The 17,623-nt window shown below is 44.1% G+C and overlaps 1 protein-coding gene across 1 annotated transcript in view; it reads left to right on the top strand.

Annotated features, from left to right (window-relative positions):
- The window catches only part of LOC138379713 (amyloid beta precursor protein binding family B member 2-like), a 171,755-nt gene that overhangs the window by 23,516 nt on the left and 130,616 nt on the right, over positions 1-17,623 (top strand). The window lies entirely within an intron of this gene.

Below are 17,623 nucleotides of genomic sequence, written 5' to 3' on the forward strand. Positions count from 1 at the left end.
CTTCTACCTTATTATCCTATTTAATACATATATGTGTTTATTTTATGTTAATCCTGAAAGAGTAGTGTCTGCTACAGGTTGCTTGGTAACTTATCTTTTCCACTTAATATTGAGTGTCCATGCTAATAAATATTTACATACAGCGTCGTTTTTAGTGAAAGAGAAACAACTGGATCTTAGCCCTTTGTTTAATTTTAGGCTGTCCTGGCTTTTAGTTAGGAGTATAAATATGTGAAACATTTGGTGTAGGTTTTTCATCGGAGAGAATAGAATAGGATTTGCAGAGTGTTTACTATAACCAGACATATTTTGAATAGGAGGCTATCAGTCTAAATATGTGTTCAAAATTGTAAGTGTCACTTGCTGACGGGTAGTATGTCTAAAGCTTTATATCTTCTTTGGTCCCTTTGTTATATTACAAGAGTACAGGTGACACATTCCTCCTGCCTAGCTGTCTTAACCAGTATTTCTGTGCCTCAGGGACAGATTCTACCTACATACTTCTCTCTCCGAAGAAACTCTGGATATATCAGATAAAGTGATGGGTACAGAAGGAACATTTGATAGACTTTGGAATATAATTTATTTATGGAGCAAATTGCAATCCAGATTAATTGGAGATGGAACATATTTTATAGACCTTTGTGTACTTTCTCAATTTTTAGTTAACTTACTAAGCCAACATTTGTTGAGCAACTACTTAGTGCCAGGTTCTGTGTAAGGAGCTCGTTATTCAGAGATGGATGAAACATGCTTGCTTTCAGGGAACTGAATTGGAGTTTCAAATCCAGGTTCAAATAACATTGAGCATGTGCCATGTGGCAAGCAGTGGACTGGATGCTCTTTGATGAAGTATTCGACCACTTGCATTCAGTAATGATATTTATTGACCCATATCCTTCCAAAATAAGTTAGAAATAGAATTTTCCCATCTTAAATATTTTCTTTTATTATGTTTTCTTAAACTTTTGGTACCTGCTACTACTTGTTAAGTTAAATTAGTAAATGGAAAAAGAGATCAATGAACAAATAAACATTTAATTGATAAACTTAGGGCAGAGATTTTGAAAACATGGATGTACATGTACACATTTTATATTTGGACATTTATATTTGGAAATATGTATATATACATAGACTATAGCCATTATTTTTTTCTGGTATAATAGTTCTTATTTCACGTGACACAGTTACGTGTGTACAGATTTCACGGTATCATTGACTCCCTTGTTGAGCAAGTCTGGAGGCCGTAGCGTTAGGTCATCGATCTCCACGGTGATCCTGGGAGCTCAGGGGAGAGGCACTTGGCCACGTCACCCAGCGAGAGGATGCTCTGAGTCGGGATTGTAGCTCTGACCCGTCCAACTGCAGAGCCGTGCCGCGTCCTCCAGACTCCCACGAGGTGGCAGGGGAGGCAGCCTCGCGGGCGCTGCCGTGGAAGGGGAGGTCGTTTCAGCCGAGAAACCGGGAAACGTGTTCACGGCAGTGAGGAGCTGGTCGTGAGGGCTGAGTTAGATGCAGAGAGAAAGGGAGGGAGTAGCTGAGGCTGTAGAAGCAGCGTATGCCAAGGATGGAGCGCTGGCACATGCAGAGAGTGGCAGAAACTCGAGTGTGGCTGGGGTCTGGGCATGGCAGACAGGGGAGGAGGCTCTAGGATTGAGACGGCTGCTTGGTGCCAGAGTGGGGAGGGCCACGTGTGTGCCGTGCTGGAGCCTTGGGGTTTCTAATCAACAGCCATCCAGCATTTTACAGTAGGAAAAATAACATAAGAGGAGAGTTTTAAAAAGACACTTGGACAGCAGTGTGGAAATATAGTTTGGCAAAGAGAAAAGTGGAGGCTGGAGAACCCAGGGTGACCATGTGAGGTTGTGCAGATTGTTCACTGCACAAGTGTATGTGTGGGCAGTGGGAAGGAGAACTGGCAACCACCCAGCGTGGTACTCACCAAGCTGCGTGCTCATGGGGCTGGGCCTGTCCAGAGAGGGCACCTTTTAAAATCTGCACAGTAGGATGCTCTCCTTGCTTTTTCATTGTTTTTAAAACAACAGGAGGGATTAGACTCCTGAAGAAATAGCAGTGTACCCTAGGACCTAGGAGTCTGGAGGTGGGCGTGGGGGGCTGTTGACTCTGTGCTATTGGGCACATCCCCCGTCCCCTGCGAGCCTGGTTCCTCATCTTGGCAGCAGAGTTAGTAACAGGTTCTGGCAGAGACCAGGAAGGGGCGTTGGCAGGAGGAGGAGCGAGGAAGGGGACGGGAGAAACGATAGGTACGAGACTAGTAGCCGGCAGCCGTTAACCCCGATGGTGTGCTGGGAACCGTCCTGAGAGCTTTACGTGGTTTCTCTCTTTCATCCTGTGTCAGCTCTGAGTGGTAGGTGTCACTACCCCATTTTCAAAATTTTGAAACGGAAGCCCAGGGAGGTTAAATAACTTGTCTGAAATCACACAGCTAAGGGGTGGCATCGTCAAGACTTGAACCCAGGACTGCGTAACTCTCATGTTTGTGCTCTTCACCTCATGCTTAGAGAAATCTCTCTGATAACATGTCCTGATTTTATCTTTTATTGCTTTAACTTGAATTGGATCATAGTTATTTACATACTGTTCTGTGTAATTTACTACACTGTGCGATGCTGAGGGCTGGGATTAGGGCTCGTTAATCTTTTTGTCCTGCCTAGCTCCTTGCTCAATAAAATATGGTTAAGATGAATGATCTCTAAGATTCTTTCTATCTTCTAAAATTAAATAATTTTGTTACTATCTAGGTAAAGCTTCGGTTGTACGTGTCCAGCAGAACTTAGAAAAGGGCTTGTTGGATGTTCGTTTGGTGTTTGGATGGAGGGCTAAAGCTTCAGGAAATGCCCAATTGCCGTTTTATCTGAAAAATAATTGGTGACTTGCTGTCAGAGACTAAGGCTGAGACCAAAACGCACGTCCTGCCAGCCCTGTCTGTGGGCTGCGAAGCTGTGCTCGCTGCCTCGTGGCCGTGGCAGGTATAATACTCAGGTGTCCTAAATGACGCTTTTGATTCTGTAAAAGGATTACAGTCACTTATATGGTCAGGAGCCTCAGTTTGTAAACGCACGTGGAGCCCTTGTGCTGATGGTTTCTTGTTTTCTTCCTTATTTTTTTAATTGACAAAAATTATATTTATTTATGCTACACAGCATGATGTTTTGAAATATGTGTACCTTGTGGAATGGCGAAGTCAGGCTAATTAACATGTGCGTTACCTCGTGTCACTGACGGTCACTCTCGCTTGGCCTCCGCTGGACTTGGATTTAGACAACAGAGAGAGTTCAGGGCAGGGGGCTAGTGGGGCCCTGGGGTCAGACTGTGTAGGTTTGTATCCCCTCCTCCGCTGGTGAACCCTGTGACCCTGGACAAGAGAGAGTCTGGAAAACGAGGATGGGTAAGGAAACAGGTTGTGATAATATTAATAGGTTCGTGTACCTAGTTCACTGGGAATCTAGGAAGAAAAAAAATCCTCATTCACTTGGGATCCACCTTTGCTCGGATGCCACTCAGAGGAGGCCAAGACTGAGAGTGTCGCAGCCCATGTTCGTGCCGGGATGACCCTTCACTGTGTTAAACCGGAGGTCACGTTCTCTCCTGCCCGCCGACCGCACCTGCTGTCCTGAACCGTAGGCAGGTGGTGTGAGCTTTGCTTCACGCTGTATGCCCAGGTGGAGTAGGAAACAACGGCTTTCGAGAAAATGGAAAATGCTATTGGGGATCAGCATTGCTCCTGGGCTTTGAAAATCTCTGGGGTTTCTTACGTCTTCCCAAAGAGCAGCCCAAGTGAGCTGTGAGACAGGAAACCAAGACCCCAGGGAGGGGTTCGTAGCTGTCCCTGCCGAGGTTACTGGAAAAGAGGCAGGTGAGGGCCTCTAAATAGCTCCTGTAGCCCCAGGGGGGACAGTCGGCTCAGGTGTTCTGGAAATAGAACATGGGGACCTTCTCATTCCCATCGGCCCCTGCCTGGCCTGCAGGATGGGTCTCCTAGCAGCAAACACCAACCCATTCCTGCGACGGAGTTCACTTTCCTTCGTAAATTTGAAGTCACACAAAGCCCCGTGATGTTCTCTCTTTTGAGACTTTCCACCTCGGACTGCTAGGAGAGCGAGCACTCGGACAGACGCTCTGTTGGGACCCAGTCTTACTCCTGTGGTTGGTGGCAACTCGGTTTTGCACTTTGCAGTCAGGGCAGACCTGGCCTGTGCGTCTTGCCGGTGAAAAGCAGGAGCCGTCAGTACACGCTGAGCTTAAAGCTCATTTCCGGGGTTGCCGGGCTCCCCTGCGTGATCCCTGCAGAAAAGGCCTCAGCCTGCTGCAAGCTGGTAATCCCTTAATACTCTGATACTCTGGTAAGGAAAGTAAGAGTGGATCCTACGCCTTTCCCTTTTACTTGTGAACTAATTATTGTTTTCCGGCGTTTAAAAGCAGATGTGAAACTCTTCCTTTGATGTGTAACAGCAGACAGACTCTCCAGTTGTGTGTTACAGCCCTTGATGCGTATCTGTATCTGCCGTTGGGATGAAGATCAGCTTCGGCAAATTAGATTTTTTTTTTTTTTTTTGTTGAGACAGAGTCTCACTTTGTTGCCCAGGCTAGAGTGAGTGCCGTGGCGTCAGCTTAGCTCACAGCAACCTCAGACTCCTCGGCTTAAGCGATCCTACTGCCTCAGCCTCCCGAGTAGCTGGGACTACAGGCATGCGCCACTATGCCCGGCTAATTTTTTCTATATAGATTTTTAGTTGTCCATATAATGTCTTTCTATTTTTAGTAGAGACGGGGTCTCACTCTTGCTCAGGCTGGTCTCAAACTCCTGACCTCGAGCGATCCACCCGCCTCGGCCTCCCAGAGTGCTTGGATTACAGGCGTGAGCCACTGCGCCCGGCCGGCAAATTAGATTTTGATGGTTACATTTGATCTGGAGCCAGAGAACAGAATGGAATTTATTCCTTCATTCAACATTTATTAGTTTCTTGCCTGGCTCTTTACATAAATTGTGCTCAGATCTCACAAATACCACAGAACCTTGCAAACTATGTCTGTTTTATAGATAAAAAAAAAATAAGGCATTTAGAGTGATAAGGACTATTTTGCAGATAAGAAAAACAAGGCAGAGAGAGGGAATAGAGACCTTGCTCAAGGTTATGTTGCCATTAAGTTGCTGGGGATTTGCTCTGGGTTTTTGGGGTGACCTCAAAGCTGTTGCTGTAACAAGCCTACCATTTTAGATGAGATAATCAGGGGAGCAGGGATCTCAAGGAGTCGGGATCAAGAGAAAAGTCGTCAGCCGCAAGCCCGTCATTGATTTGTTCACTCAGCAGGTATTTGTTGAGTCCTGTTCTGTGCTAGACGCTCTGCAGGTGCTGGTGATTTGGTGGTGGCCAAGACATAGCCCCTCACCAGCTTCAAAGAGGAAAAGGGGGTGCAAGGAAGACTATAATAGGCTGTACCCCTAAAAGGCCAGAGTATCTGGGTTGCAAGAGCTTCCATAAAGTTTTTTTTAAGATGTAGAAATTTTGACATCTTAACAGAAGTTGGTTAGTGTTTTTATTTTATGTGAAATCGTCTGCAAATGGAGGGGTGGGTTCGGTAGCACACTGTGCTGCTGTGCTCTTTGCTCGAGCTCGTACCACACGCAGGAGTGGAGGTTGGAGCAAAACTGTGTTGGGTTTTAAACGAAGATTCTGGACAGTTACCTGGCCGGGACTACGTCTAGTTGAGCGTTGGATTCCCCGTTTTACGTAGGAGGTGACTGAGCACAGGGCCTGGTGCACGGCAAGTTGCCGGTGACGGCAGTGGGTGGGCCCGGTGCTGGGAACAAAGGGAACGGAAGCCCATGATGGGGGTAAGTGTAGGTGGTGTCAAGGGAGACCATGAGTGACAGGAGAATAAACCAGTGAATAAGCAAAGAGATCACGTGGCGTGTGACGGACTTAATTCACACGTGCAAACTGTTGCCGTGACCAGGAGAGGAGAAGCAGGTTGACGTAATCTGGGAATCCCACTGGGTTTGGGGCCTGGGAGAGCCTGTGACTTGCCTTTGCCTTCTCATCTGACTCTGCTGACTTTCTGTCTGGTCTGAGCCCTCCCTGCCTCCTTCCCTACCCTGGGCTTTATTTCATTGTTTTGAGACTTTCAGCTTCTAAGCGAGGTATTTGGTTCCTTAACGAGTTGAGTGACCACACATGCCGGTTTGCTGGGGCAGTCCGAGCTGTGCCTGCTGTTCTGGTGTAATTTCTGATTCTGACCCCTTTCAATGCTAAAAGTGTCTAGGTTTAGATGACATATCAAATGGCCACTCGCTAATAGAGGAATTTTGTAGCATTCTATACATTTTACAAATTCTTTACACCATGCAGACTGCTTTGATGAATTAACTTATTAATGTGGGTGAAGTATCAGTAAGATTACATATTAGACCAGAGTCTGACGTCTTAGCCTGATGTCCAGTAATAAGTAGAAAAAAGAGAAAATGAGCAGTAGCTGAAATGAGTCAGATGTACTGTAGAGAGAAATCAACTGATTTCAACAAAATGAACTTTAATTATAACTAGGTGTCAGCACAGCCATGTAAGAAATGAGGAAGGGCATTTAAAGGTTATCATGATGATGGGTGTGGTTTAGGGAATCTAGCGTCCTTCGATAAAATCTTACCCTTGTATGTTTTGATTTAGAGTTTAAGTATTTTCACAGCAATTGTAATTTAATTCAGGTGCATTTTCATTTATTTTCTACATAGAAAGTGAAAGAAATAATTTCTTAGAACAAAGATTTTATCAGATTTAAAGAAATGACTGGAGGAAAAATTGTTAAATTCAGATTTTTCCCTTAAATCTTCTGTTAAATTGTCTTTTGATAAAAATGATAGTAATGTTATCAAATGAGATATTCATATGAAGACCCCAAGGACATTAATATAATGTGTTTTTTCTCTTCATACGTAGGGTTAAGTTGGCTTTAGAGTTCATAAACATGGATTTGAAGAAACAAACTAGTGTTTTGTTGTACAAATTTATGTCAAAGCTTTCAGTGTCCACGTGATGCTTGCCAATAACTGTAGTATGAGAGTTCAGTGTAGGATTAAAAACATGCTTATGATCAGCCTTTTCCATGTCAGTGTTTTATGAGATAGTGATGCATTTACCTTCAGGTCCCCTAGTTACTTGTTCCCTGCAGCAGTATCTTTTACGGAAGGTTAGATTTCCAGAGTAGAGGGACTGTTTCTGTGTATTCCTAAAATTCTTTTCCTCTTGGAATTAAATTCTGGCTCTGCCATTGGCTGGCTGTCAGTGAGTCCCTGCTCTGAGCCTCGGCTTTTTAGCTTATCAAGTGTAAATACTAATGTCTACTGCTTAGATTATTAATAGGATTTTTATTAATTTCTGAATCAGGGCTAAACACTGAATATATAAAACAGAGGTACTAGTGTTCTTCCAGGCTCAGGAATCAATAGCAGATGTTGCGGATGGAGAGACATGTGATTGTTGGAAGGGTGAGACTTAAAATCTAGGTTGAGCATCCCTGATCTAAAAAACCAAAATGCTTCAAAATCTGAAACTTTTTGAGTGCTGACATGATGCTCAAAGGAAATGCTTAGTGGAGCACATGCTGGGTTTTTTGGATTAGGGATGCTCAACTGGTAAGTATATAATGCAGATATTCCAAAATTTGAAAAAATCTGAAATCGCAAAATACTTCTGGTCCCAAGCATTTTGGATGGGGGGGATACTCGGCCTGTAGTAACAGCCAGGTTCCGGCCGGTCAGAACGACGCTAACAGCAGACAGGCTGGCTGGACATCGGAACGCACAGTTGCTGAATGTCAGCCTGTATTGTCGGTGTGCAGAAATCTGTGTTTAACCTGTGATGCTTTGCAAGGAAACTCCCTGGGTCTCCTGGTTAAATTAATGCCCCTTTCTCTGAAATGATCAGGAAAAGAAACCATTTCACGTTGTCAGGTAAGCCAGGACTTCGTGCCTTGATTTCCTTCTCAAAGGTTCCCTTTTTGGGGGAGGACCTTGCTAATCGTTGCTGCAGAACTGTGATATCGCTTTGGGCAATCTGTGTTCCCATTTTCCATTCCATCCCACGTCCTTGATTCCCTACAGAATACAGAAGTTGAGTTTATGACTTTTAACAGAACTCTGAGAATCCCACAATATTGTCTCCTAGTGATGGCAGGCCTGAACCCATCCTCACTGGTCCCTCTCCGAGGCTGCCTCTTTGGCCTAGAACATCTGATCCCCTCCTTCAGAAGTGACTGACTGTCACCTAGATGTAGAAGCTATGTAACTGCTACCCTGACACTTCAAAAAGAAAAAAGAGGTAGAATCTAGACATCAAAGAGATTGAAGCTCTGGAAGAAGGAAGGTTTCCTTCTTCCTTCTCCCAAGTCTGTCTTTGCTAGTTCCCATTTCTTATCTCGGGATTTACCTCTTGACTGGATAATTGGCAATAGGAAGTCTGCCTCTCACCAGGTAGACCCTCACCCTTTCTGCAGAGCTGGGATGGCCCGGGCCACAGCTGTAGAAAGTCCACTGTTAGTATGGGAGCTTCCCATGTAATCCCAGGAGGGTCCTTCCCCAGGGCAGGGGTGAGCTGGTTTAACCATTTTGGCAACATACTGATGCGGTTAATGGATTTAGTAGCTTCTGATTTGTGATGTTGAATGTATTACTTTCTGGATTAAATATGAGTGATGGTTGGTAACCTTAAAACTTGTTACAAAAGAGAATGCAGACTTTTCTGTTTCTGCAAAAAATGTCATTGGGTTTTAATAGGGATTACGCTGGATCTGTGTATTGCTTTGGGTAGTATCGATGTCTTAACAATATTAAGTCTTCTATGAACACAGGATGTCTTTCCATTTATTTGATCCTTTTATTCTCATAGGGTTTTTTTTTTTTGGTGTGGAATATTTAATGTTTTCTACATACAAGATTATGTCATCTGCAAGGAGAGATAATTTTACTTCCTTTCCAGTTTAGTTGCTATTTATTTATTTATTTATGTCTAATTGCTGTAGGATTTCCAGTACTGTGTTGTTAAGAAGTGAACAACTGTTCCTGTTTTCTTCCAGATCTTGCAGGAGAAGCTTTCAGTCATTGGCTGTTGAGTATATTAAGTGTGAGCTTTCCATGTATGGCTTTTATTATTTTGAAATAGTTTCCTTGTACTCCTAGTTTGTTGAGTGTTTTTTATCATGAAAGGGTGCTGAATTTTGTCAAGTGTTTTTTCTGCATCCATTGAGATGTTCATGTGATTTTTTTCCCCTTCATTCTGTTAATGTGGTTTGTTACATTGATTGATTTTCATACATTGAACCACCCTTGCATTCCAGGAACAAATCCCACTTGTTCATGTGTATAATCCTTTCAGTAAGCTGCTGAATTTGGTTCACTGTCTTGGGTTAAGATTTGTTTATGTCAATGTTCATAACAGATAACAACAGTCTGTAGTTGTAGTGTGATTGTATTGCTTTGGTGTCAGGGTAATGCTGGTCTCATAGTGTGAGTTCGCAAGTGTTCCCTCCTCTTCAGGTTTTTGGAAGAGTTAATTCAACAGGGAGGTGGTCCTGGGTTCTTCTTTGTTGAAAGGTTTTTGATTCCAAAAAAAAAAAGTGTGTCCTATTGTCTGACAGAAAGCGGCTCCACCGGACCCCCCGAACCTCCTTTTGTCTTCAGGTCCAAACCTGCGTCCTGTGAGGTCCAGGGTTCCTCTAGCGTTCTGTGTGTCATGTTTCTTCCACATGCTAAGCTCCCTGCATCTCGTACCTGTGTCACACACATCTTGCCTGTTCCACACCTGCTATAAATTGCTGTGCTCATAGCAGGTGTCCAAGTATCGATGGTTCGTTTGACTTGCTATTTTCCGTCTTTTTCAAATGAGTAATAGTATTTTGCCGTTTTATTCTGTCCTTAGAACTTCACTATCAATTTACATTCTGTGATGTTGATGAAATCAATGCCATTTTAATTCTATGTTGTCATGTTTGTTAGAAAAATTTCAAAATAACATATTTGAGAGATTATATAATCTGATAGAGATTTTTACAGTGAAAGCTTAACATTCTGCCACTTGGGGTGGTTGGAAGCAGAACCTTCACTAGATAAAGTAAAACCCCTCTACATAAATTTTTGGAGGATCTCTTAAGCCTTCGTAGAGGGGGAAAAACAAAAAATATTTCTGTGTAACGAAGTGTCAGTTCAGGCATTGGATACAATCAGTCGATTTTGGAAACAGCCACTTACGGTTCCACCATTGTAAGGTCATTAGCTACCTGTGAATTTGCCTGCTTTATATTTGGGCATTAAAAAACTGCCTCTTATTTTTAAATTTCTCAGAAAGAGCTTTTGAGAATGATTTTTTAGCATTTTTTTTTCCCTTTTTCTCTTTTCATTTCTGAAACCTAAAGAGCGGAATTGCGCCATGTTCTTTGCAGAGCTATGGCAAGTAGACTGTTAATTTGACACACACACACACACACACACACACACGCGCGCGCGCGCACACACACACACGCACTCACACACTGCTGTGTGGAATCCTGTCCCCCGTGATCCCCACACAAAACAAGGGGGGAAATCTGAGACCAACTGAGATAAACTTAGCTCAGCTTTTAAAAACCCCGTGTGAGCGTGAGTGTACTTCACCGGGACAACTGTGGAATGAAACTCTTGCCTTAGCAGCCGTCAGATACTCCGGGAATTGGCTGGGCGGAAGAATACATGGGAACGGTGGTTTGGCGGTTGATGGAACTTGAAGGAACATTTGCATCACCAACTGAAATAAAGTTAATTTTTTGTGTCCCCAGGGTGATTTACGCCCTGAGTCCTGTGACGGAGGGATAGATCTCTTGGTGAGTCTCTGTGAAATAGCAGGGCAGGAAGAGAAATTACATGCACACACCAAGCTCTGCAATCCGTTTTGCAAGCCCTCTTTGTGGGGTGTGTGTGATCCTGTGTACAGCTGACAGAAGGTGGCTGTTCGTTGTCGTGAAAGGCCTCCTCAGTTTCCAGAGACAATGGGGCACCGCGGAGAGAGGCGGCTTTCTCTGCACCCACTTCCCTGTTAACGTCATCACCGCAGTCGACTCTTTCCTGAAGCCCTTTTGGTCACGTCAACAGTGTGTTCTAAGCTGTGTGTCTTGACTTGGAGCTGTGTCCGCAGGATTTGTGGGGTTGGCCCGAGACAGCTGCTGATGAACTGCCTGGAGCAGCTTCCTCAGACTGGGGACCGAACAGGCTGCAGCCACTGGGGTGATGGATGCAGCTTCTCAGCGAGGCCGATGTTTCTGCAGCTCAGTGCAAATCTCTGGATGCCTTGGTTTGCGTTTTCATAGTCCTGTGTGGTCCTTGCCTCATCTCCTAGAAAGCTGTGCTCAAGCAGAAAGACGAAATTGCTCTTCTGCCCACTCGCAGCAGCAGGAATCGTGAGCGTCGGTCTCTGGCCAGATGCCGGCAGTGGCAGCTCCCCACTGGCAGATGCCTGTATTCCCAAAGCAGAGTCGTTGTGAAGTCGGTTTGTGGTCTACAACTGCGAGTGTGTTGGCCGAGGGGAGAAAGCAACACCGAGAATACATGAGCCCAACAAAATTCCCACAACCCACAACATGCCAGAAGCATAGTTTTATTTGTACCTTAAAACATAACCTTTCTCGTGTTTTTCTATGGAAAATTGTTCTTGGTTTTGCTCTGAGATCCTAAGAAACATAAACATTTCACCCTTGCCTTCAGTGGACAGCCACTGGTGTATCCTGGGCAGGGTATCGTCGGGCCTTTTGCAAAAAGCAATGCAGGACGGCTGAGTCATTCAAGCAGAGAAGTGATTTATTGAGAAGACACTGGGTAGGTTCTGAATTTGCCGGCAGTTGGGAGAAAGGTCAGGAACAGTGGAGACTACGCAGCCGGGTCCACAGTCAAGGACATGCAGTATGATTAGGTCTAGGCAGGGTGGACCCTGCACCAAACTCCGGACAGTGGTGGTCACGCCGACCACCCCACTGGGACCAGAAGCTTGGGACCAGCTCTGCCACCGCAGCCTTCACTGCCCCTGGGCGATGGGGGTTGGTCCACGGCCCTCACCCACGGTAACATCCCCCTGCTCTGCTTGGGTGTCTAGTTCAGGGCCAGCGAGGCGGGGCCGCTGCTGCAGGAGGCTCTGGGAAGGTGGGTGTCCAGCCGTTTTTGCTTCTGTGTTGCAAGATGTGCCTCGCATCAGAAATCGCGTGACGAGGAGTTCCCTAAACACGGGCAGTGGGGTCTGGATGCTGGACATTCCCCGTCCTTCCTTTTCCACAGGGATAAAACTCGCTGTAAGAAGTGGCAGCAGGGACTCTTTGACAAAGATGACAAAGTTCTTCCTGTACCCTCTCTCCGTGTGTCAACTAAAGCTAGAGGTGTGAAGATTTAGGCGCATTGGACCTCTCACAGTGTGGTCCTTAAAAGAAGATAAAATGCATTAAATTGAGTTTTAACAATTTGATTAACTAGGAGACACAGATGAAGATTTATCTGTTTTCTTGTTGATATAGAAAATGAAATTTCACATTATCAGTTTGTCTTACGCAGTTGGGTAGTTTTTATGTTTCATTGATCAACTTCTACCCCTTTAATAGTTTTTTTTTTTTTTTTTTTTTTTTTGAGACAGAGTCTCACTCTGTTGCCCAGGCTAGAGTGAGTGTCGTGGCGTCAGCCTAGCTCACAGCAACCTCAAACTCCTGAGCTCAAGCGATCCTCCTGTCTCAGCCTCCCGAGTAGCTGGGACTACAGGCATGCACCACCATGCCCGGCTAATTTTTTCTATATATATTTTTAGCTGTCCATATAATTTCTTTCTATTTTTAGTAGAGGTGGGGTCTCGCTCTTGCTCAGGCTGGTCTGGAACTCCTGAGCTCAAACGATCCGCCCACCTCGGCCTCCCAGAGTGCTAGGATTACAGGCGTGAGCCACCGCGCCCGGCCAATAGTTCATTTTTAATTGCAGTAATACATGTATGTGTATAGCTTACAAATTCCAGCCCACTTAATTTGCATTGGCTTCTTACACTTCTCAGAAGCAATTACTTTCGATTCATTTAGCTCTTCTGGTGTTTACTTCCATGTAACAGATTAGTGTGTTTATATTGGTATCACTTGAATTTTCTTTTCAATTTTAGGTATGAAACATCAATTCGCATTAAGGAAGATGAGGGTTTAGCTTTTCTTTATTCTCTCTCCCTTAAATACCTGCCCTTTACTCTCTAAGACAATTTATCTCAATTTGTTTTCACCGTAAATATTTTTCACAGCTGAGCTATGCAGTAGACTATTGTGTTTTCTGTCCTGTATAGCATATTAAAAAGATTTTTTTGCTTAATATTATATTTATATACTGCATATTCATCTCCAAATTCTGAAATACAGTAGAACACAATGGCCTATTTCTTGGTTCTTGTATACATGTGCATGACATTTTTCCTGGCTGGAATCCTCTGCTTACTCTTTTTTTGAGATAGGGACTCCCTCTGTTGCCCAGACTAGAGTGCAGTGGCGTCACCATAGCTCACTACAACCTCAGACTCTCCTGGGCTCAAGTGATCCTCCTGTCTCAGCTTCCCAAGGGGCTGGGACTACAGGCATGTACCGCGACACCTGCTAATTTATCTATTTGTCATAGAGACACGTCTCGCTCTTGCTCAGGCTGGTCTCGAACTCTTGACCCCAGGTGATCCTCCCACCTTGGCCTCCCAGAGTGCTGGGATTACTGGCATGAGCCACCGGGTCTGGCCTGGACTGTTCATTCATGAGGCCTGATGCACAGCTGTGGAACTAGAACTTTCCCTCACCATCGTGTTGGGCGTTCTTGACTGTCTCCTTTGGTTTTGACTGTGTTTGGGGGCAGTGCGTCGCCCAATTGCTTTGTGAGGCAGAGTGCAAAGATGTAATTTTTATTATTTTTTTTTGAGATCTGGCGTGTATGGAAATATCATTTAGTCTCCCTTTAAATATGATTGATATTGAATTTAAAGCTGCAAATTACTTCGCCCAACAGTTTTAGAGACCTTGTTCTATTTTCTTCTGCTCTCAATTTTGTTACTCAGTTGTTGGATGCTCTTCTGATTCGATTTACTTTGTGTATGACTTATTTTTTTTTCTTTTTGGGAAGCTTTTACGGCATTTTTTTTTTTTTAATTCCCCATTGTTGTGAGGTTTTTGTCATAATATGCCTTGGGACGTTTTTCATTCAGTGTGAAGATTTTTGGGGGGAATGGGCAGGATAATTTTCTTCCCACTGTTTTCTCTCTTCTCTGGAAGAGGAGAGATGCTGGAACTCTTGAATGTTTCCCTCCAATTCAGTTATTATTAAAAAAAAGTCCTGATATTCATTTTTGTACCTTTTTGTTGTACTTTTGGGGAACATTTACCTCTATTATTCTAACCCTTCTATTGATTTTTTTATTTCTGTGGCCATAATACTAATTTCTAGGAGCTTTTTCTTAATTCTCATGTTTCTATTTATGGTATCCTTTATTGCTTTCTAGATGTGATACCTTGTATTCTCCTGGGGTTATTAAACATGTATGTTTGAGGTTTCCTTCCTGCGTTGACTGTTTGCTCCTAAAATTCCTGTCGGTCACACTGGACCCTGTATCACACGTCTAGGGTTCACATTGTCACTCTTATTTCTGCGGAGACACTGAGCAAGGCTTTGTCAACTGGTCGCCTCACCTAGGACGACCACCTCTTTTCAGAAGTCCTCTTGCCTCCCAATTTTGGTAACTGTGGATCTCTAGATCTCTTTTCTTGGGCTGATGATAGTTTCTCCAGAAAAGTCCTCCAGTCTCCTGTGTGACCAGGGTCTGGGAATTCAGCGGGGGAAGGGCCGCGGGGCTGTCTGTTCACTTCCACCCAGTCCTCCTCTCTCTCAGGGCGGCACCTGCTCCTGCCGTGCCCAGTCTAGAGCCTCTCGAGGAACCACAGCCTCCGCGAAGAGCCAAGTGACCTTCCCCTGCAGAGGCGGGAGGACAGTCCGCGAGCTTCCTGGCTTGAGAATGACAGGGAGGTTTGCTCCCGACAGGGGGCACAGATGGGCCTCCAGTTCTCAGTGTCACCTCCGCCTCGTCCCTGCACCCAAGCCCCGCTCCAGGTTGTGCCTTAACCTGCACTGTCTTCGGGTTCTGTGCCCAGTAGAGGCTTGTTACTCCGGACAATCTGTCTGCAGACGCTTAAGTTTGGTCGGCTCCAGCTTTGAAGATTCAGGCATTGTGGGCCATCTGCTTTCATTTTCCAGAAGTTTCCCCATTGCTTTTACCCTCTTCCTTTCTCTTTCCTCTGGCGAGTTTATCTCTAAGTTTATCACTGAGTGCTGATAGTGGAGCTTGTGGAGGGACTGGACATGAGCACGTGACTGTGGTTTGTCACCTGTCACTGAGGATCTGTGCTGGTCAACTTCCGAGAGTCAGCTGAATGTGGGTACATGGTTGTCTGGTCCGTTTGCTGGAAGGGTTAATTTGGTCACTTTCCACCGTCACTCGGAGATTGTTACTCTCCCTGTCAGAATGAACCAAGTGCTGCCCCTTGGCTTGGTTTGAGAACATAGGGAAAAAGGACAGTTACCTCTGAAATGTAAATTCTAGGTCTGACCTCAAAGCCAGTCACAAGCATCACGTACAATTTCCAACATCGCAAAGACAATGGCCTCCACCCTCTCTGACATGGTCACAGTGGGGGGTCCGTCCGGCTTTGCTCTCCTACTAGTTTAATTAAGAGTAGCTCGTTATTTTAAGAGCTGTTCTATCCAGGGGTGCCAGTCATGTTCTGTAGGGGACTGAGCTTCCAGGGTTCCTTGGATGCTGTTGGAGAGTGTCGGACCACGACATGCTTCTGTATTCCTACGATAAAATCACTCAGTCTCTCTCACAAAATGCAGAAGGTTTTACAATGCAACGTGCCAAAGGCTTGCGTCAATTGAACTTGTGAACAGCACAGCAGAATCAGAAACAAATACTCGCACTGTTCTCCTTAAATTTCATTATACTCCAATTTTAAGATTAACAACTGATTTCTTTTTACAATCTTTAATATATTATTAAGATGTCTCAAGGATTATTTTAAAATTATTTTGGGCCTTATTTACCGTTTATAAAGCAAAATGGTAGCCATTTCAAATCTTACAGGTTTTGTGTCTTCCAGGGTTTGACTGAATCAGATCTGATTTCTAATCTAGAGTTCACAGACTCTTTCTTCTAAAAAAAAAAAAAAAAAAAATTTACTTTCACACGGTAGAATTAATATTTTTCTGTTTCAGACACGTCATGTTCTTTTGCTGATAAATCAGGATTGAGACTATGAAGAGGTTCTGGGAGGAGGTGTTTCTGTGAGAAGGTTCCTGTTGTCGCCATGACAGACAGACAGCGCTGGGCGTCTGCTCTGTGCTAACTTCCTGGGGGGAGTCTCCCTGCCCTGGGCCACAGGCAGGAAATGCTTCTGCCCTTAAAGCCGAAAATAGATGCTCTTTCTCATTATGGTTCAAATGATCATCTTTTTAAATGAGACAGGCGCATCCCCTTGTGGTTTTCACAGATGCAGTGATCAGATGACTTAGTGCAGAGCTTGGGGAAAAATAGCTCCGGTAAGACAGATGATGGAAATTTCACTGGAAGCTAAAATAACAACAATTTTATTCCTTTTCTTTTTATTTCTGCTAATTTTTCACCTCTTACTGCTTCTATTTGTCATTTATTTGATTCTTAAAGGGATCCGTATTATTTTAATATGTTGGTACACGTACACATTTCTCACTGTGTTTTAACTTAGATCATTACCAGGGGAATTTCTCATTTACAAGAAGAGTTGGATGGGTCAGGATTTAGGTGTACCGTGTGTCGCCTAACTTGCTTTAGACAGCCTGCAAAGTATTGTGCATTAGCATGTAGGCTGTTGGAAGGAGAAAAATTACTTCTTGGCTGATTTTAGAAAGTTCTGTCTGTGATTCTGAAAGTGGGGCAAGAGAAAATGAGAAGAAAATAGAAGAAATTTAAGAGAAATAAGGTAATATTTTTGAAGGTGCCTTGTAAACTGCTAAATAACGTATAGATGTTAGCTATTGCAAGGATTGAACCTAAAGTGAGAAAAAAGATCACAAAGATGCTATAAAGAAAAATGGGAAAAAGAAATAACTTGGCATAAGAAATTGTTAAAGGAAGAAACAAAATGGGAAAATCCTAATGGGGAATTTTTACATTCTAGTTTTTTTAAATCTGAAAATGAAGCAGTACTTGTATTTCCCATCAGGGCAGTTAAGTTAAAAACATTTTATTTATTAGCCAAAGGAATGTTCTTGTGAAAATAATCTGGAAACAGCATCTTACCGTATGGGATGTTGAGAGGTGCACAGAGACTAATAGGGACACGACCCTCCCAGCTCCAGATAATGATCTGTGTGTCGTAGGAGGTTGTACTGTTTCCACTCAAGATGTAATTCACATTTGTCAATCTCGTCTTTGGTTTTGTTCTTATTCATCCCTTTGCCAGGCAGGTGTCCTCAGCCCATTTCACAGATGAGACACATGAGGCCAATTAATTTGTCCTGAGCCGCTTACACACGCAGGGGTGAGACTCCCTGTTTTCC

This window comes from Eulemur rufifrons, unplaced genomic scaffold (assembly GCF_041146395.1).
Source record: "Eulemur rufifrons isolate Redbay unplaced genomic scaffold, OSU_ERuf_1 scaffold_125, whole genome shotgun sequence".
NCBI lineage: Eukaryota > Metazoa > Chordata > Mammalia > Primates > Lemuridae > Eulemur > Eulemur rufifrons.